This window comes from Apium graveolens, chromosome 1 (genome assembly GCF_009905375.1).
Source record: "Apium graveolens cultivar Ventura chromosome 1, ASM990537v1, whole genome shotgun sequence".
Taxonomy (NCBI): domain Eukaryota; kingdom Viridiplantae; phylum Streptophyta; class Magnoliopsida; order Apiales; family Apiaceae; genus Apium; species Apium graveolens.
In genome coordinates this window covers 80,909,080-80,932,108 of record NC_133647.1, presented here as the reverse complement: position 1 = coordinate 80,932,108, position 23,029 = coordinate 80,909,080, and the positions used below count along the sequence as shown (strand labels likewise).

General features: G+C 35.9%; 1 non-coding gene across 1 annotated transcript; it reads left to right on the top strand.

Annotated features, from left to right (window-relative positions):
- Nucleotides 1-21,368: 21,368 nt before the first annotated feature.
- LOC141683389 (small nucleolar RNA R71) lies at nucleotides 21,369-21,475 on the top strand. The gene has a single exon (XR_012560259.1). It is a non-coding gene; the product is annotated as a small nucleolar RNA R71 (small nucleolar RNA).
- The last annotated feature ends 1,554 nt before the right edge of the window (nucleotides 21,476-23,029 follow it).

The following is a 23,029-nucleotide window of genomic DNA, read 5'->3' as shown; positions in this document are numbered from 1 at the left end:
AATGTATCTTTTGATGATAAAAAGATTATTGGACTTGAAGATTTCAATGATCATGATCAACTGAGATTTGAAAATGAAGATTTAAATTCTGATTCTGTAAATTCTAATGGCTTAAATCCTGATCCTGTAAGTTCTGACGGGTTAAATTCTGATGTCAGTGGTAACTACTCCAAGGGAAACTGCACCTGTTCAGGGGGAGCAAGCTGAAGATCCTACCACAACTCAAGACTCTCAAGAAGCATCAGAACCTGTCACTGGCTCTTCAAGTTCTGATTCATCAAGTTCTGATGAGTCAAATTCTGATAATTCCGGAAACTCTGATTCTTCAAATCCTGAAGGATCCAACTCAAATTCTGAAGTCTCAGAGAGCATATCTACAGGGGGAGCATCAGAAAAATGCTGATGGAGACAACATAGATCAAGGGGGTGGATCCAGTTCTAGAAATCAACTTCCATATGCAAGAAAGTGGACCAAATAACATACACCTGACTTAATAATTGGAGATCCTGAAGCAGGTGTCAGAATTAGAACTGCAACATCAAATGAATGTCTCTATCATTCCTTTCTGTCGCAGACTAAACCAAAGAAAGTGGAAGAAGCTCTTCAAGATGCTGATTGGGTGCAAGCAATGAAGGAAGAGTTAAATGAATTTGAAAGAAATAAAGTCTGGACCCTAGTGCAAGACCAAAGAACAGATCAATTATTGGCACAAAATGGGTATTCAGAAATAAAACTGACAGTGATGGAATAATTACAAGAAACAAAGCAAGGCTGGTTGCCAAAGGCTACTCTCAACATGAGGGTATTGATTATGATGAAACATTTGCACCAGTTGCTAGATTGGAAGCCATAAGAATCTTTTTGGCTTATGCTGCTCACAAAAAGTTTAAAGTCTTTCAAATGGATGTGAAAAGTGATTTTCTCAATGGAGAATTGGAAGAAGAGGTATCTGTTGAAAACCACCAGGATTTGTAGATCCAAAATTTCCTAATCATGTCTATAGACTTGATAAAGCACTTTATGGCCTTAAGCAAACTCCAAGTGCATGGTATAAGACTTTAGCTCAATTTTTTATGGAAAGTGGATTTAACAGAGGCACAATTGATAAAACAATATTCTATCTGAACCATGGAAAGGACTTACTTTTGGTACATATATATGTTGATGATATCATCTTTGGTTCTACAAATGCCAAACTCTGTAAAAGGTTTGCAAAGCTAATGCAGTCAAGATATCAAATGAGTATGATGAGAGAACTTAGTTATTTTCTGGGACTTCAAGTTAAGCAAAATGAAGAAGGTACTTCCATAAATCAATCCAAGTACACCAGAAATTTACTCAAGAAATTTGGAATGCAAGACAGTTCAACTGCATCCACTCCCATAGCCACTGAAACCAAGTTAGATAAAGATACTGGAGCATCAGTAGATATTACTAACTACAGAAGTATGATTGGCTCATTACTCTATTTAACTGCAAGTAGACCTGATATCATGTATGTTACATGTATTTTTGCAAGATTTCATGCTGATCCAAGAGAACCTCATCTAATAGCTGTGAAAAGAATTTTCAAGTACCTCAAGGGTACAGCTGATCTAGGATTGTGGTATCCTAAAGAATCAGATTTTAAGCTAATAGATTACTCAGATGCAGATTTTGCAGGCTGCAAAATAGACAGGAAAAGCACTAGTGGAAGCTGCCAATTTCTTCGAGGCAGATTGGTTTCTTGGATTAGCAAGAAACAGAAATCAATTTCCACATCAACTGCAGAAGCAGAATATATTGCTGCAGGAAGTTGTTGTGCACGGATTCTTTGGATGAAGAATCAGTTACTGGACTATGGGTTAGAATTTTCTAAAATACCTATTTACTGTGATAATCAAAGTGCTATTGCTATGACAGGTAATCCAGTTCAACACTCAATGACAAAGCACATCAGCATTAGGTACCATTTCATAAGGGAATATGTGATGGAAGGTACAGTGGAATTGCATTTTGTTCCAATAGATCAACAACTAGCAGATATCTTCACAAAACCACTATGTGAAGCTACTTTTACAAGACTGGTAAATGAACTTGGAATGGTTTCAGGTTCTTTCTCAAAATCTGTTTAGTTTTTGTTCTCATACATCAGACTTTATGATCAGTGTTTACAGATTGTTTTATCTTCATGTAATCTGTGCTTAAATTGTAATACATTAAATACTGATTATTATCTGATGTGGATCTATATACTCTGATAGTGTTTTGAATGTTCTGTGACTATTCAATCTAATGAGGATTACTGTGCTAGATGCTAACCTAGTAGTCTTTAACATACAAGAAATCCCATGTTTGAATTAGTTGTTTCTGTGGAAATTCATTAACACAAGCAAATTTTGATGATGAGCTTAGTCAAATTTACTTTGTGTATCTTATTACTAAGTCACAAACTAGATTCTTGCTTCTTATCTGTCAATATCTAATGTCAGTAAATCTTAAGGATGAACTACATGCTTGATAAGCCTCACTTATCTGAAGAAAAGAAAAGAAAATTGAAGTCAGGTACTCCTTTGAGATCTAGAGTAAATATGTGGAAGGGAAGACCCAAGTGTATTGCTGTTATTAAGTTATATGCATTAGAAAAGCAAATAAATTTTTCTTGGTGACTTTTCACATTCTCTGATTATTGGAGAAATACTCTGATAATAGCATAAATTCTGATAGCAGTTGTGACTCACTTACACTGAGAAGCCATTGTAAAAAAAAGAATTTCAAAAGATGCATAGAATGAGCACAAACAGTTGAGGTGGACTCTTGCATAAATTTGTTCTATATTAGACTTCATAATTAAAGATAGATTTTAAGCACTTGTCTTAGTTATGCCTTATTTCTAAGATATACTGAAGTTTATCAGATTTTAATCTTTATCTGATATTTTTCTAAATGCACACACTCTCACTCCATATGAATAATGAAAATTACTGTGGTGATTAAGTTGTTTCAGACAAACAGTTAAGTGTCATTTGCATAAATTCTGAGGACAAGTTCTGATGGAAGTTCTGATGATTAAACTCTGAAGAAACAAGTCAGTATTTGTATGAAGAATCACAAAAACAAACATTCACTTTTTGAGTACAGAAGCCATGTTATGATGACCATTAATTCTGATAATAATTAAGTTCTGATGCAAATCATGATGGAAATTATGATGCTTACGTGGCATTAGTTAATTACTTGACTTATTTGTGGTTTTACTGGAATGGTCATATTTTATCAGAATATATTTAAGTGAGATAAAAATAGTCATAATCATTTGGTTAGTGGGAAACGTGATTGCCTTGAAAAATTGCATGTGCATAATAACTACTGCTTATTTCTCGTGCCCACCAACTACTGCTTTAACTATTTACTGGCTGACAGGTGTAAAATGTCTGTTTTACTTCCAAAGAGAGTTGTTGAGTGGAGAAAGTATATATATGGGAGTTAAAAGATTTTACAATCTTTTACCAACTTTCTAATTCTTTTCTTATCTTTATTATTCTATATCTTTTACTAATATTCTCTGAAGCTCTATTTCTCACAGGCATTTTATCAAACACCTTCTCTATACACAATTTTCTCACTTATTTCTCTACATAAATGGCACCAAAAGATCTGATTTATGATAGAGCCAAGTTTGTTCCTAATAACTACATGGCTATTCTTTCTAAGGATGAAGCTCCTTCAGAACTTCACTTCATCCAAGATTTTTTATCTTGAAGTGAAATTGGGTATGCATTAACCCAACCAGAAGCACTCTCAGGAACTCAAGTACTGGAGTTTTGGAGGAGTGGTGTATATGATGATGGTGGTTCAAAAGGATCCCCTAGTATTATTTTCACAACATGGGAGGATGAACATGTGGTGACTGTGTCTACAGTTCGCCAAGCTCTACATCTGCCATAAGACTGCACTTTTAATTCAACAGTTGAGGAACCAGCTCTTCAACAGATGATGGCCAATCTTGGCTATGAGAAAAGTTTGACAAAGCTTGGACAATTGAAGAGGCCCCACATCATGAGGGAGTGGAGTTTCTTCTTTGACTGCATCACCAAGGCCTTTGCCAACAAGTGCTCCAATTTTGATGTTATACCCATACTGAGTCAGCAAATCGGGTATGCTCTCTTAAATCAAATACATTTTGATTATGCAAGTGCTGTTTTAGGATTCATAGGTGATAGGATGACAGAAGATAGAAACACAGTTTATTTTGCTAGATTTTGTCAGATTATATACAGTTTCTGTTGCTCTGATGCACCCCAACTAGCTAGTGAGTTGATTGAACCCTTTAAACTTGCTAAAAGGGCCTTCACTGACTTATTATCTACTGATAATAAGAAGACTGTACTAAGACCCCTCCAAATTCCCATATATGTCAAACAAGTCTTAGTAAACTCTGATCCTTACAAATACTGTGCTTTATATCCTGATGTACAACCAACTAAACCTCCATCAGCACCTACCACTACTACACAAACAGCTCACACTTCTCAACCTCAACCACAACCAACCATTAGAACATACTTCCAACCAGCTCAATCCTCACAACAACCATCAGTACCTACTATCAGAACTTCATCCTCTAGGCCTAAAAGAGCAAAGTATGTTCCTAAGTCTCCACCAAGGAAAAGAAGGATGATTTTTAGGGATGAATCTGATGAAGAAGAGGAGCAAGTCCAGGTTCATGCATTAGAACCTATGACAATTGAAGCTGAAAATGTCATTTTTCAGAAGGAAGTAACAGCTGAAAAGGAATCTTCTCAGAAAGAAACTGAAGGTGAGGGTTCAGATAAGTTGAAGAGAAAAAGATCCTCAAGTTCTGATGCTGCTAAGGCAACTCCTTCTCTATCAAGGAGATCAAAGAAATAGAGGGTAGGAAGGTATTTGGCACAACCTCCATCTGAGGATACTACTGAAGCTGAGGAAGGGGATCAGGAATCTCTGATCTCAAAGCCCATAGTAAACACCTCCTGTCTCTCTAGTCAAAGCAACAACAGTTGAAGATTCAGGATTAAGTCCTGAAATTGACATCCACAGAATGATCATTCCAACTGTGCTCTATCTTGAAGCTTCAACAGTAGATCAGCCATCTACAGTTAATTCTCCAACCTTAAATGCTGAGATACCATCTACACCAATTCTGGATCAGGAACCTGAAGATCAGAATTTAGATGAAGTTGTTCCTGAATCTCCTATAGCCTCACACACTCTTGTGTTGTCAGAGGATAATGAGTTTTCTTCAAGTTCTGGAGATAGTGTTTCAGTAGATACTCCAGCTCCTATTCTTGGAAAGGAGGCACTCATTGAGAAATTTGTTGAAAAGGATGCTCCTGTTCCTTGGGAAGAAACTCACAGAGGTGTTGAGTGGACCAAGAAGTGGAATGGATCTGATTTTATTCCAAGCTCTAAAGTTCTGACAGTGCATATTGCTAAAGCTGATGAGCTGATGATAAATTCTGATTTCAAGACTCAACTCAAAGTCACAGCTCTAAGTGTCAAGACTCTTCAAGGTCAACACTCTACAACTCATGAAAAGGTTGACAAACTTCTGGAAAAAGCTGAAAAGCTGGATATGGAGACCAAGCTTGTTAAAAAGAGGTTTATCAGACCTATTTCTGAAAAAGTTGAAGCAATTGAGAAGGTTCAGGAGAAGCAACAGGCCCAAATTACTGAGGTCCTGCAGAATCAAGCTTCTCAAAAAGCTCAATTGGATGAAATTCAATCTTCAGTAGAACTTCTTCTCTCTCTCCTACTACCTGATGATGCCAAAAAGGGGGAGAAGGTAGTTAAGTCCAAATACTCAACCAGTCAGATACTGAAGAAAAGGGATAATAATGAAGATGACCAAGGAAACCCTAGCAAGGGTCAAGGTCAAGGGCAAAGCAGCATGGTTTCTTCTAGGAACCTAATTTATGATACAAGCAAATATTCTACCCAAAAGAAGACAAGTTCTGAAGCTGCTCAAACTCAAAATCTGATAGCAAGTGCTGATAATCAAAATCTGATATCAAGTTCTGATATTCTGATTCAAGGAGGAAGTAAAGACTCTTAGAAGTTTTTGCAAACTCTGAAGCTCAAGGGAAAGGAGACTATTGTCTATTACAAGGATCCCAAGATTCAGACACTTGATGAAGAGATTGCTAGAAGATTATTTCTGAAATATAATCTTGGAATGGATTTAGAAAATCTCAAGGAGGAAGAAGCTAGATTTAAAGCTGAGAAGACAAATCTAAAGTCAAAAGCATCTGTTGCAAAGAAACCTCCAAGGCCTAAGGAAAAAGGCATTGTGATCAAGGAGAAATAAAATACTGAGGCATCAAAGCCCAAGACTAGATCACAAACTGAGATTGATCCCAAAGATAAAGGGAAAGGAAAAGTTGATGAACCAATAAAGCCACAAGAGATGAAAATTCCTCAAATCCTGATGAAACCAGTGTGCAAAATGGTTCAAGTTCATGATGATACTCTTGCTGAAGATGAATCTGTTCAAACTCTGAAAAGAAGAAAGATTACTGAAGAATCTAAGACAACCTCTGACAAAGCTCAAGTTGTTCAGAGTGAAGAATAACAAGCTACAGAAGAAACAGCAAGTTCTGATAAAGTCATCAAGACATCAACCTCTTACATAGCTCAAGTTGATTTAGAAAAAATGAAAGTTGTTGATAAAAAGAAGCTTCTATGGAAAAATGTCAAACCATCAGATCCAAAGAAAAGCCAATTGCTGTCTGATTTCATGACTATTGGGTTAAATGCTAGAGAACTAAGAGACAGAGCAGGGCTAGGTTCTAATGAAGCTAAGATCAAGACAGGAGTTGAAGTAGCTACTAGAGATCCATTTCTATTGACTGACAGACCTCTTGAAGATATTACACAGAAACACCTTGATAAGGTTATCTCAGTTCAAGTGGTACTGGATGCTCATGACAAGCTTAATGTCAAAGAAAATCTGATTATATTTCTTGAAGATGGAAGGACATATCAAATGTCAGAATCAGATGTGCTAAACAAATCTCTGAAAGAACTTCAACTTTTTCATTATCTTTTAGAGATAAAGTCTGATATTACCAGGAGATGGTCAAATTTCATATTGAAGACCATAAGAGATAAAGAAAGAATTTCTGGTTCAAGGGTTACAGAATTCATTCCAAACATAGTTGAAGATGATGGAAGTGAAATTCCAATGAAGAAGGATTCTGCTAAACTTAAAGTGATTCTGAAAGAGAAATGTATGTGCTACAATGAAGACTCTTCTCATCCAAGGGTGATCAGACTTGTTGATGGTTTAGAAAGAAATCACATCTCAGCACTAAGGACTGCAATCTACCAGATTGGAAGTCAGAATGAAGAATTGAAGCAAGTCAAAGCTACACTATCTCAAGTCCTGAGGAATAAAGAAGAAAAGCTGATATCAAACTTTGTCAAGAATCACTTTGGATTCAGATTGACTCAGTGAGATTGGTAAAATCTACAAGGACTGTAAGTTGTAGTTAGTTGTCTTATTAAACTCTTATTGCATTTATACTTAAAATGTTTTTGACATCATCAAATCTATTAACTTGTATATTTTGCATAATTTACAAGTTGGGGGAGATTGTTAGATATATTTTAGATGTCATGTCTAATCTGATTTGTATTTAGTTTTCAGAACTTAACAATAGGACATATCAGGACTTACTGAAATCAGAACTTACTGAAGTCAAAACTTAATATCAGAACTTAAGGTGTCAGAAGATACATATCAGTACCTAAGTGCGGGAAGACTTTCAGATAAGGAATGTGGCTGATTTACAGGAGAAGATCTGGACTAAAGCAAAAGAAGATATGTATGAAGAGTTAGAGGACTAGAAGACTTGTAGAAGATATTTAATTGATATATTTTAGGAGACATAATTATATTCCATATCAATTAGAATATATCTTGTAACTGTGTACTCTATAAACACAGCTTAGGGTTTACAATATATGTGTTATCATTATCTAGAAACATTATTCATTGTAACCTAGCAACTCTTAGTGATATTTGTTCATCACTAAGAGAGAACAACAGTTCATATTGTAACAGAGTTTATTGAATATACTTGATCTTTGTTACATACTTGTGTTGAAATCGATTTGATTGTATAAACACTATATTCAACCCCCTTCTACAGTGTTGTCTGACCTAACATTGTTATATATGCCCAAACAGCTTCATCAAGCTTCAAAGACCAATCTTTCCTCGATGGACACACGACTTTCTCTAAAATACGCTTGATCTCTCGGTTAGATACCTCAGCTTGACCATTTTCTGAGGATGATAGGCCGTAGCAATGCAATGATTCACATTATACCTTTTCATCATAGCAGTGAACTTGCGATTGCAAAAATGCGATCCTTCATCACTGATTATAACTCTTGGAGTTCCAAACCTTGTGAATATCTACTTGGGAAGAAAATTAAGCACCATTTTCGCATCATTTGTTGGCAACGCCTTAACTTCAACCCATTTCGACACGTAATCAACCGCCAACAAGATATATTGATTGTTACAAGATGAGACAAATGGCCCCATTAAGTCAATTCCCCAAACATCAAAGACCTCAACCTCGAGAAGCACATTAAGAGGCATCTCATCCCTTTTTGACATATTACCCACACGTTGACATCAATCACATTTCAAAACAAACTGATGAGCATCTTTAAACAATGTCGGCTAAAAGAAACCCGCTTGAAGAATATGAGCTGCTGTCTTTTCTCCACCATAATATCCTCCATAAGCCGTTGAGTGGCAATCTCGCAAGATCCTCCCTGTTTCGCTGTAAGGAATACATCTCCTGATGATTTGGTCAGCTCCTTGGCGAAAAAGAAATGGCTCATCCCACATATACTACTTCACTTCAAGCAGAAACTTCTTCCTTTGAGCATAAGATAAGTCGGGAGGCATGATATTACTCACAAGGTAGTTCACAATGTCTGCAAACCACGGTTCTTCTTCTTGCACTCCAAATAGCTACTCGTCGGGAAAAGATTCATCAATGTCCTATTACATGAAAAAGCATTAGGATTCTATAAACGCGAGAGATGATTAGCGACTTGATTTTCAGTCCCTTTTCTGTCCTTGATCTCTAGTTTAAATTCTTGAAGCAAAAGAACCCATCTAATCAATCTAGGCTTCAAGTCCTTCTTTGAGACGAGATATCGAATTACAGCGTGATCAGTGAAAACTGTCACCTGAGTCCCAAGTAGATAAGATCGAAATTTCTCAAAACCATAGACGATAGCCAAAGATTTTTCTCCGTAGTAGTAGAATTCAGTTGAGCCCCATTTAGGGTCTTACTAGCGTAGTAGACCATATGAAATATGTTGTTCTTCCTCTGCCCAAGAACTGCTCCAACTGCATAGTCACTTGTATCACACATCATCTCAAAAGGTTCATTCCAATCAGGTGAAGTTATGACCGGTGTCGTGATTAAACTCTTCTTCAATGTCTCAAAAGCTGCATGGCACTCGTCATCAAATTTGAAAGGAATATCTTTCTCTAGCAAACTACACAATGGCTTCGAAATTTTAGAGAAGTCCTTGATGAAATGCTTGTAGTGTTAGTGTTTGTGCCCTAGAGACAACACTATTATGTTTATATTATGAAACATTTGGATTATTAATTTTGATTATATGGATTATTTTTTAGTAATTTATTATATCTTTATTTTTTGCGATAAGATGTTAGATTAATAAATGTCCTTGGAATATGATATGTAATTTTATATCTCTAAGTACGTGACTTAGAAATGAGATTATGAGAATAGTATCGATATTCCTAAAGATCCCTAGTCGAGTATTATTATTAAGGGACAATAATAATGCATTAAGATTAGTGTGAATGTTGACTAATGATCACATCTCATTGATCATAGGTATAGTGATACTAAAGTCAAAACACAGGCACATGCATTATATACATGGTGCTGGAAGACCCAATGTGAGATTCTACATGTCTATTGTGTCATAAGTAATTCTCACAGTGATAATGATGTATTGGTCCTTAGACTTGAAATCATTATATTTCTATATGAGAATTAATATACTTTGGTTGCATTAAAAGTTACCTTTGGTCGGGTGATGATAAAAGTGTATATTGGGTATATTATGAATCATGTGAGAAATATGAATGATCTAGAAAGGATTTAACCCTCCTATTTTAGGAGTGATATTATTGGCCTCTTGTTTGAGCTAGACTATGAAATGTATGGCCATGCTCAAATGTTGATTTGATGTTATAGTCTACTCATCGATCAAGGAAACCTGGATTAAATTATAAAGAGGATGACATATAACATGCCTCGAGTTTAATCTATAATATATGGTTAAAAGGATTATAGTATATTGTACATTATACACAAAAGGTTTAATCGATCACCGATTTAATTATTATTACTTGGGTAACAATGATGTATTACTAGATGTCGCTCATTGTTTATGATTTTAAATTAGATTTAAAATTGTTGCCAATGTAATAATAACCTAAAGGGTCGCACAAAGAATGATTGGAGGATTATTTAATTTAAATTTGGATTTAAATTAAATGTAAGTAATTTGAATTATTTGGTATTAATTAAGTGTGACTTAATTAATTAAATAAATAGGAAATTCAAATTTAATATTAAATCTGAATTAAGTTATTGGATGATTAAGTGAGACTTAATAATACAATAATTAAATTTTGAATTTAATAATAATAATAACTCTAAAATTAAGTTTAGAGTTGGAGGCCCAATAGCTCTTGCCAATATAATATCTTTTTCTAATAGAATTAGGGTTACACGTTTTATTTGATAAAACATAAACCCTAACAGTTTGAAGAGAGATAGAGAGAGCAAGAAGGCGGCTTCAAGAACGTGCTAGTACAGACTCATCCTCCGGGCGATCATTCGTGTGGATACCTTCAAGGCGTAGATCGTTCCAGCGACGGGCTACATGGTGATCATTCAAGACCTCCATCTTTCCATTAAAGTAAAGCTTCTTAAGGTAAACATACTGAACTACGAATTAAATATTATTTTTGCATGGATCCTGCGGAGGGTTTCAATTTTTAAGATTTAAATTTACGTTTTTGTTGCGTTTATCTGCTAAAAACCCTTCATGTAGAAGCCCGCATGTCCAAGAAAATTGCGACTTCCCTTAACAGAAATAGGTGGAGGAAGATTCTCAATGACCCCCACCTTGGCCTTATCCACCTCAAGACCTTTACTAGAAACCTTGTGCCCGAGAATAATGCCTTGTCGCACCATAAAGTGGCATTTCTCCCAATTGAGAACAAGATTGGTCTCAACACACCTCTTGAGAACGTGTCCAAGATTTTGCAAACATTCATCAAAAAAATTGCCAAAGACCGAGAAGTCGTCCATGAACACCTCCACATACTGGCCAATCATATCAGAAAAGACGGCCATCATACATCTCTGAAATGTGGCTGGCGCACCACACAGGCCAAAAGAGACTCGTCTGAAGGCGAAAGTACCAAATGGACAAGTGAAGGTAGTCTTTTCCTGAACTTCTAGAGCGATACAAATATGATTGTAACCCGAATAGCCATCCAGAAGACAGTAGTACTCGTGTCTAGCTAATCTGTCAAGTATCTTATCAATAAAGGCCAAAGGGAAATGATCCTCCTAGTGGCTTTGTTCAGCTTCCTGTAGTCCATGCAAACTCTCCACCCCGTGACTATTCTAGTAGGAATAAGCTCATTCTTCTCATTTGCTACCACTATAATACCACCTTTCTTTGGCACACATTGAATCGGGCTTACCCATGAACTGTCAGAAATAGGGTAGATGATCCTGCATCTAGCCACTTAAGAATTTCCTTCTTCACTACCTCCTTCATAATTGGATTAAGCCGTCTTTGCTACTCGACTATAGGCTTGCTACCTTCCTCTAGTAGAATTTTATGCATGCAATAAGAAGGGTTGATTCCCTTGATATCTGCTATAGTCCATCCAATTGCCGATTTGAACTATCTCAGAATCCTCAACAACTTTTCCTCATCACTACCTGAAAGGTCAGATGCAATAATAACAGGCAGAGTAGATGCATCACCTAAAAACGCATACCTCAAATGCTCAGGTAAAGGCTTAAGCTCAAGAGTGGGAGCTTCCTCAATAGATGGCTTAAGGCGTTTAGGAGCTTTGCTCAATTCCTCTATTCCAAGATATTCAAAAGGCATATCAATCTTCCTTTTCCAGGGAGAAGTATTCAAATATTGCAATTGTTCTTCATCTTCGTCATCTTCACTATTCGAATTTCCCAACAAGGTTTTTTCTAAGGCATCAGACCTTAGCAATTGATCAAGTTCCGACATCACCACCGAATCGACCAACTCCACTTTTAAGCACTCCTCATTATCAGTAGGAAATTTCATAGCATTGAACACATTAAAAGTTACATCCTGATCCAGAACTCGCATTGTGAGCTCACCTTTCTATACATCAATCAAGGTTCGGCCAGTTGCCAAGAAAGGTCTCCCCAAGATTATGGGAATCTTCTTATCTTCCTCGAAATCAAGAATTACGAAATTAGCAGGGAAGATGATGAAGGGTTTTTAGCACATAAACGCAGCGAAAACGTAAATTTAATCTTAAAAAAAACGAAACCCTCCGCAGGATCCATGCGAAAACAGTTATATTTAATTCGTAGTTCAATATGTTTACCTTAAGAAGCTTTACATTAATGGAAAGATGGAGGTCTTTAATAGCGATCCAAGAACGATGAACGGAGATCCTTAGCAGCTGCTCCTCAAGTGTGAAGCACTCCACCGGTATCCACCAAGAAAACGATGTAATGAAGGAGGAGGAGATGGAGAGAATTAGGGTTTTGTAAATCTTTTTGGTTGAGGCAAAAATAGGGTTTATAATAGTATATTTATAGGCAAAATTTTCCGCTGAAAATTTTCTCATAAAATATTATTATTATTAACCCTTTATTATTCTCACTAATAATTAAAACACCTTTTAATTATTAATCCTTTTTCTAAACTCTTTAGAAATAATTCTCTCACTTGATTTAATTTCCAAAAATTAAATTCTTAATTAATAATATTAAGAACCTTTTCTTAATTAATTTATAATCAATTAAATCTCATTTAATCAATTATTAAATTTGCCAATTAATTATTTATTTCATAAATAAATAATTATCAGCCATTATTAATTAATTCCTCCACCATTAAATCATTCTCTTTTATGGTGTGACCCTGTAGGTTCAATATTAAGCCGGTAGTAGAAATAAATAATAATAAAACTATTTTATCATTATTTATATAAATTCTCTAATTTATTAAATATGATTAATTAATTAATCATATTTATTCTACACCGTGAGGGATATTTCGCAGCATATCGCGACTATCCGGATAATACGAATTCACTGCTTAGAATACCAAGAACCTATTCAGTGAGTAGTTATCGTACAATTAATTCCTTCTACCCTGCAATGTCACGATTAAATACAAGGCATGGAACTTGTGTCAATCCTATCTTATTTAATCACTTGCTTTCCCATTCACTATGCTTAGTTCTATTTAATGTAAATTAGAAACTCCTTTCTAATTTCATTCACTCTGGCCAGAGATTCATGAACTAACATAAGTGGATCAGCATTGAACATTCTCTTCCTACACTGGAAGGGGTAGATCCTTTATTGATCATATACTATCTTCGTGTACAAATTCCTATACCCAGTAGAGCCCTTATAATTGTCCCTTGAGACTAAGAACTAAACCAAAGCATAGTTCAGTGTACACAAGATGACTATGATGACCTCAAGTCTAAGGATACTTGTACAACTATCACTATGTGAACAACTGCTGACACGTGAGTGAACTCCATCAGTTGTTCAACTGTGTGAGTCATGATCAGTGAACTTATTCTATAATAAGCACCTACATACTAGCTATAGTGTCACCACACAAATGTCTATGAGAACAGACATCCTTCATAATGAAGCAAGCATAGTATGTACCGATCTTTGTGGATTATTAATTACCAGTTAGTAATCCTACGACCAGGAACTATTTAAGTTTAGAATTATCATCTTTTAGGTCTCATTATTATGATCTCATCACAATCCATAAAAAGCTTTACTCTAAACTGTGGTATATCATAATTAAACATTTAAATAGATAGAGCCCGCAATAAAACCAAAATAAGTCTTTTATTAATATCAATGAAATCAAAACAGATTACGTAAAAGTTATTCATAAATCATCATACATGATTGGACTTAGGACACATCTCTTTCAATCTCCCACTTGTACTAAAGCCAATCACTCTGGTATCTAATACCCATCTTGTATTTATGACGATCAAAGTGACTTTGAGAAAGTGGCTTTGTGAGTGGGTCTGCTACGTTGTTATGTGTGTCAACTCTCTTTACGTCTCCTCTTTCAATACAATACAAGAAATGTTACCGCACTCCCACTAACCTTTTTGTAAACACATGGTTCATCTATGTTTTTGATAAAACCAAACTCTTTGATCGTCTCATCAAAACGGATGTTTCATGTACGAGAAGCTTGCTTTAAACCATATATGGTTCGCAGTAGCTTACACACTAGGTGTTCATTTCCCTTGGAAAGAAAACCCTCTAGTTATGTCATATACACTTCCTCTTCAAGTTTCCCATTGAGGAAGGCCGTTTTCACGTCCATTTGTCAGATCTCATAGTCATAGTAAGCAGCAATCGCAAGCAAAATCCGAATTGATTTTAATAGGGCTACAGGCAAAAAAGTTTCATCAAAGTCAATCCCTTGCCTTTGTCTGAATCCTTTTGCCACGAGCCTGGCCTTATAGGTCTCTACCTGCCCATCTGCTCCAATCTTTCTTTTATATACCCACTTGCACCCAATAGGCTTAACACCTTCAGGCGCCTCAACCAGAGTCCATACCTGGTTGGTATACATAGATTCCATTTCGGATTTCATGGCACTATGCCATTTCTCTGAGTCAACACTATTCATAGCCTCATTATAGGTCACAGGATCGTCATCATCAATGATTGACAACTCATTGTCATTCTCAATGACAAGGCCATAATACCTCTCAGGTTGGCGAGACACTCTCCCTGTCCTACGAATGGGCTGTTCCACAGAAGGTTGTTCAATCTAAACAGGTGTTTCCACTTGATCCGTAGTAGTTTGTGCTTCTTGAACTTCATCAAGTTCAATTTTGCTCCCACTATTTCGTTCAAGGATAAACTCCTTTTCCAAGAAGGTAGCATGTCTGGAGACAAACACCCGATGATCGGTGTAAAAGTAATACCCCAAAGTCTCTTTAGGATATCCCACAAAATTACATTTTATGGTTCGAGATTCCAGCTTATCTGGGTCAACTTTCTTGACATAAGCTGGACATTCCCAAATCTTAACGTGTTTAAGACTCAGTTTCCTTTCTTTCCATATCTCATATGGTGTTTGAGGAACAGATTTGGAAGGCACCTTATTCAATAAATATGCTGAGGTTTCCAATGCATAACCCCACAGGAATACTGAAAGATTCACATAGCTCATCATGGACCGAACCATGTCTAACAAAGTTCGATTTCTCCTTTCAGATACCCCATTTAACTGCGGAGTATATGGAGGAGTCCACTGGGAGACTATACCAATTTCTTTGAGATAATCTACAAACTCTCCATTCAAGTATTCACCACCTCGATCTGATCGAAGAGTTATAATACTGTGTTTGGTTTGTTTCTCCACTTCATGTTTATATTCTTTGAACTTTTCAAAGGCTTCAGACTTGTGTTTCATCAAATACACATATCTGAATCTAGATCTATCATCTATGAAAGTAATGAAGTACGAAAATCCACCCATGGCTTGCGTAGACATTGGTCAACATACATATGTGTGTACCAATCCTAGCAAATCTGCAGCCTTCTCTTCATGTCCACTAAATGGAGATTTGGTCATTTTACCCAATAGACAAGACTCGCATGTAGGATATGATTCAAAATCAAAGGGGTCAAGTAACCCTTCCTTATGCAATGTCCGCAGTCTATTTTCACTAATATGACCAAGTCCGCAGTGCCACAAGAAAGTGAGATTTTCATCATCCCTTTTTCTTTTATTAGTATGTTCAATTTGTAGTAAATTATGCTCTACGTCACATACATACAGACCATTGTTTAAAATACCACTTCCATAAAGAACGTTATCTCTAAGAATTTGAACATTTATTATTCTGAATAACAAACGAAAATCCATCCAAGTCTAACATGGAATAGAAATAATATTCCTCACAATCGAAGGAACGTAATAACAATTATTCAAAATAATAGTCTTGCCCGTAGGCATATGTTAACTAAATGATCCTACATATATGGCCATAACCCTTGCTTCATTGCCCATACGTAGAATCACCTCATCTTTTTCAAGAGTCCTACTTCCATTTAGTCCTTGCAACGAATTGCAAATATGAGAACCACAGGCGGTATCTAATACCCAAGTAGAAATTTGACCTAGTGACATATTAACTTCGATCATGAACATGCCTGAATCAGAAGCGGTAGTCTTACTACCCTTCTTCTTCTTCTTCAATTCTGCAAGGTAAACCTTGCAGTTCCTCTTCCAGTGCCCTAACTTGTTACAGTGAAAACAAACAGCTAAATTAGGACCAGTCAACTTGTAAGCATCTAGTATGCTCTGGAGTGATAGTGCAGAAGACATGACGAATATAGTAAATCTGTAAATGATAAACACATAACAACACTTAGCAAATATTCAATTTGATTTCAAAACACTATATGAATCGGGTCTTTATTCATAAGTGTCTCCCACTAGTTTATCTAATTTTTTTCAACCCCCTAAGTGAAAATTAAGTATTTATAATGCTAGTGGGAATAGGGATCCTACATTCCATCACACAACCTCGGCTGTGGCACGAAACGTCATGTGATGTTCAATAGGCAGACAACTCTTGTCAGTTACATCTTATATTATTCCCTAATATAAGTTTAGCCTCTTGAATAATTGAGTCACGGCTGTGGCACGACAAACTCAATATTCTAAGTCAAGTCTAACCCAACATTTCGTATAATTGAATCAGTCTCCAATGGCCCACGGTTGTAGCACGTACCGACCTTTAGATTCTAATTCAATGTACACATCTCTATGTAATAGACAAGTATTTCTTATTTCGAAATCAAAGCCCTCGGCTGTAGCACGAAACGATAATAATTTAAAAATAAGAACCACTTTCTACCATGTTGGAAGGCTATGACCGACACAAGCCCGTTGTGTTATTGGCCAATTACTACTTGATATTATTTAATTTTAGAGGGATTATATTACGTTACAATCATAATCATATTATAAAGAGATTCTTCCTTTTAAATTAAATATTTCAAATCAATAATCGATAATCAGATGATTGCCAGATCGGGTGGAGCATTGTCAAGAGGCGTCACTTAATAACCCTTTCTTACAGATAGAAATCTATTGTTGACAGAATCATCCTTTCTCTCAATATTAAAAATTTATATTCAATTACGTGTTTCATAAACACAAGAATCTCATGATCGTATTCATAATATTTATTGTTAAGGCAAGAAACGATTCCTATTCTAGATTTTCTAGAGCACGCCTTATATTGATTTAAGTTCACCTAAATCTATCATCGCATGGTAAACATAGGCATATATCTCATATATAAAATTAAATAAACAATTAAATGTAAAGTGCAACAAAGTAAATGTGTTTGGTTATGGCCCCATCCTATGTGATCTTTATCAAGCTCATGATAAAGATCAAGGTCAATCTAATATGGTGATGGAAATAAATACAACTACTTATTACATAAGTCTTCTTCTTTGTTTAGACTTCTTGTATGCCACGTCTTCTTCTTTATATCACCTCCATTGGATAGCCTTCTTGAGTCTTCAATTACATTACATGATTGAAAGTAAAACTAATCTAATGAACTTACAAGAATAACTCGAGTTACATTCGAGATTTATGATTACAAAGATTGACGACATGCAAGTTGTATTTAAAACCAAAACCATTACACTAAGGTCGAAAGGCCATAACCATCCACCATGCTCATAGAACACATAAAAGCATGTTAAAACACATAATCTGATCTTAACATATCATTTTATCCATGATATAATCATAAAAAGAAAATATGACAAAAATCAAAAAAATCAGAATCAAATCAGAAAAAAAAAATCACTGTTTACGGGCAGTAAACGATGTTAAACGCCTTACAGACAAGTAGCTCTGATGCTATTGAAGGGTTTTTAGCACATAAACGCAGCGAAAACGTAAATTTAATCTTAAAAAAACCGAAACCCTCCGCAGGATCCATGCGAAAACAGTTATATTTAATTCGTAGTTCAGTATGTTTACTTAAGAAGCTTTACGTTAATGGAAAGATGGAGGTCTTTAATAGCGATCCAAGAACGATGAACGGAGATCCTCAGCAGCTGCTTCTCAAGTGTGAAGCACTCCACCGGTATCCACCAAGAAAACGATGTAATGAAGGAGGAGGAGATGGAGAGAATTAGGGTTTTGTAAATCTTTTTGCTTGAGGCAAGAATAGGGTTTATAATAGTATATTTATAGGCAAAATTTTCAGCTGAAAATTTTCCCATAAAATATTATTATTATTAACCCTTTATTATTCTCACTAATAATTAAAACACCTTTTAATTATTAATCCTTTTTCTAAACTCTTTTGAAATAATTCTCTCACTTGATTTAATTTCCAAAAATTAAATTCTTAATTAATAATATTAAGAACCTTTTCTTAATTAATTTATAATCAATTAAATCTCATTTAATCAATTATTAAATTTTTTAATTAATTATTTATTACATAAATAAATAATTATCAACCATTATTAATTAATTCCTCCACCATTAAATCATTCTCTTTTATGGTGTGACCCTGTAGGTTCAATATTAAGCAGGTAGTAGAAATAAATAATAATAAAACTATTTTATCATTACTTATATAAATTCTCTAATTCATTAAATATGATTAATTAATTAATCATATTTATTCTACATCGTGAGGGATACTTCCCAGCATATCGCGACTATCCGGATAATACGAATTCACTGCTTAGAATACCAAGAACCTATTCAGTGAGTAGTTACCGTACAATTAATTCCTTCTACCCTGCAATGTCACGATTAAATACAAGGCATGGAACTTGTGTCAAGCCTATCTTATTTAATCACTTGCTTTCCCATTCACTATACTTAGTTCTATTTAATGTAAATTAGAAACTCCTTTCTAATTTCATTCACTCTGGCCAGAGATTCCTGAACTAACATAAGTGGATCAGCATTGAACATTCTCTTCCTACACTGGAAGGGGTAGATCCTTTATTGATCATACACTATCTTCGTGTACAAATTCCTATACCCAGTAGAGCCCTTATAATTGTCCCTTGAGACTAAGAACTAAACCAAAGCATAGTTTAGTGTACACAAGATGACTATGATGACCTCAAGTCTAAGGATACTTGTACAACTATCACTATGTGAACAACTGCTGACACGTGAGTGAACTCCATCAGTTGTTCAGCTGTGTGAGTCATGTTCAGTGAACTTATTCTATAATAAGCACCTACATACTAGCTATAGTGTCACCACACAAATGTCTATGAGAACAGACATCCTTCATAATGAAGCAAGCATAGTATGTACCGATCTTTGCGGATTATTAATTACCAGTTAGTAATCCTACGACCAGGAACTATTTAAGTTTAGAGTTATCATCTTTTAGGTCTCATTATTATGATCTCATCACAATCCATAAAAAGCTTTACTCTAAACTTTGGTATATCTTATTTAAACATTTAAATAGATAGAGCCCGCAATAAAACCAAAACAAGTCTTTTATTAATATCAATGAAATCAAAACAGATTACATAAAAGTTATTCCTAAATCATCATACATGATTGGACTTAGGACACATCTCTTTCAGATGAGTTTATCAACCTTGACCAAGATATCCTGCACAATACCTCTCGGATATGTAATAGAATGGTCGGCCAACTGCAAGGTCATATAAGTCGGTTTGGGATCAGGTAAGTCCAACCGCTTGAAGATTGGCAAAGGCATCAGATTTATGCTAGCTCCCAAGTCACATAAGCATCTGTCAAAAGATATTTTTCCAATAGTACATGGAATAGTGAAGCTTCCTGGATCTTTAAGATTTAGAGGTAACTTATGTTATAGCACAGCACTGCATTCCTCCGTGAGAGCGACTGTCTCTAAATCATCTAGCTTTACTTTCCGAGAGAGAATACATTTCATAAACTTTGCATAATTAGGCATCTGCTTAAGAGCCTCAGCGAAAGGTATGCTAATATGAAGTTTCTTGAACACCTCCAAAAACTTCTCAAATTGCTTGTCCAGCTTTTTCTTCTGCAGCCGCTTAAGAAAAGGCGGTGGAGAATAGATCTGTTTCTCCCCTATATTACCCTCAGGAGGAGTGTGCTCAACAGTAGTCTTCTTTGGTTCCACTTCTACTTCCTGCTGCTCTACTTCTTTCTCAGCCTCAGCTTTTTCAGTCAACACTTTAGTTTGTTCGGGATTCGCAACCTTTCTAGACCTTAAAGTGATTGCTCCTTAGCTTCCCACTTTCCTGGCACTTCAATGTCACTAGGTAGTGTACCAGGCTGACGATTTAGCAAGGCATTGGCAATTTGCCCAATTTGATTTTCCAAGATCTTGATAGAAACATCTTGACTTTTGCACATAAGCTTCAACTCCTCTAACTCAGATTTTTCAGTAGCTTGTTGCAGCTGGAGTTGTTGACTTCGTGCATATTACGGTTGCTGAAAACCAGGGGGGCTGTACTGCTTAGCTGGGTACTACTGATAAGGCTGTTGAACCGCATTCTGGGTGTTGCTTTAGCTAAAATTAGGATGATTGTGGTTGTTGCGATGATAAGTGGCTGGCACTAGATGCTGTGAACGCTGAAAGTTGCTCACGATCTGAGCTGATTCACTAGAAATTGTGCACTGATCAGTCTCATGGGCACCAGCACAAAGCTCACAGACACTGGTGATTTGATTAACTCCATGATTAGCTAAAGAATCCACCTTCATCGTCAATGCCTTAAGTTGGGCAGCTATAGCAGTTGCTGCATCCAACTCCAGAATTCCTGTAACTTTTCCCTAAGTCAATCTCTGGGAAGGATTCTTGTACTCATTAGCAGCCATCAGTTCGATCAATTCATAAGCTTCATCGTAGCTTTTAGCCCACAAGGCTCCTCCTGATGCTGCATCAAGCATGGGTCTAGAAGTAGCACCCAATCCATTATAGAAACAGTTGATAATCATCCAATCAGGCATGCCATGGTGTGGGAACTTCCTTAGCATCTCTTTATATCAATCCCAAGCCTCACACAGAGATTCACAAGTTTACTGAGCAAACTGAGTAAGAGCATTCCTGATTGCAGCAGTTTTCTCCATATGGAAGAATTTAGTGAGAAACTTTTGAGCAAGATCTTCCCATTTAGTGATAGACCCTGGTGGTAGAGAATGTGACCAGCATTTAGCTTTGTCTATTAGAGAGAATGGGAAGAGTCACAGCTTGATAGCGTCTTCAGTCACACCATTGAATTTGAAAGTATCGCAGATCTCGATGAAATCCCTGATATGCATGTTGGGGTCTTCAATAGGAGAACCCCCAAACTGAACTGAGTTCTGTATCATCTGAATCGTGCCTACTTTGATCTCAAAAGTGTTAGCCGAGATGGCTGGTCTGATGATGCTTGACTGAAAGTCATTGATCTTACGCTGAGAATAGTCCATCAAAGCCTTAGGATTTTCTGCTTGATCTCCCATCGCTACTACCACTGGTTCTTCAACTTTTTCTTCTTCCTCTACCTTCTTTTCGTCCTTGATAACTTCCCTACGAACCACTATCACTTCTTCCTCGGCTTGATCCAGATTTCTCTTACGAGTCCGAGAACGCGTATGCATACACGCTCGCTAGATCACCTGAAATAAGACAAGGAAACAGATTAGTAATAGTGTCCGAGTCAATGAAATTTAATGACCACTGATGGAAAATGCATAAACTAAAAATTAACACTGAAGTCCCCGGCAGCGGCGCCAAAAACGTGTTAGTCGCTAAACATGTGCTAATATTACACGCAAGTATACGCGTTCGCAAGAAATATATAATCTTTTCTAGTTCGTTCCCACAGAGACTGTATTGGTTAACTAATTAATTCACACACTTAAACAACAATGTATGGTTATTATCCAATGCTAAGACGATAACAAATTGAGGTTATTTATAACTAAGAATTAAACTAACAATTATAACTAAGAAAATAAGATTGACTGGATTAATATATATGACAAATATGGGATTCTAACTTCATTAAATACTTCATTCAATAGCCTTATTATTTTTAACCTTAGCATGCAATGGTGGTGACACTAATCGGACAACACAAAACTGATTAACGCCAACTTTCGTTGCATAAGTACAATACTACCAGACATCCACAAAAGATATAGAAGTTGAATAGACACCAATTATATTAAGACCCTATATGTCTATAGAATTTGACAACATAACGGTTTAAGCACAAGTTATCTATCTTGATTACACAGGGCAAGTAAGATGGTTAAAATTACCTACGAATCATGCATAACAATACATGAACCTATGCTAGCATAGCAAGTTCTAAATCCTTAAATTCACTTTCGCTTCATTAAGAATTAACACATTATCTTATAAGTTCGCGACGCTCATAAGAAGAATACGCACAACCAATACTAGGATATCATACAATCACCACATACTAAAGCATCAAACAATTTAACTAAAGAAATTGATAAATAAATCTGCTAGAACCCCACGATAATGATTAGCCCATAATCGGACTCATCATAAACGTGGGTTCCGATGAAATCATGGTATAACAAACATAGTCTTTATAATGAATAAATAATAGAGTATAACACAAGAGTATATGTTCAACAAAACAAGAAATA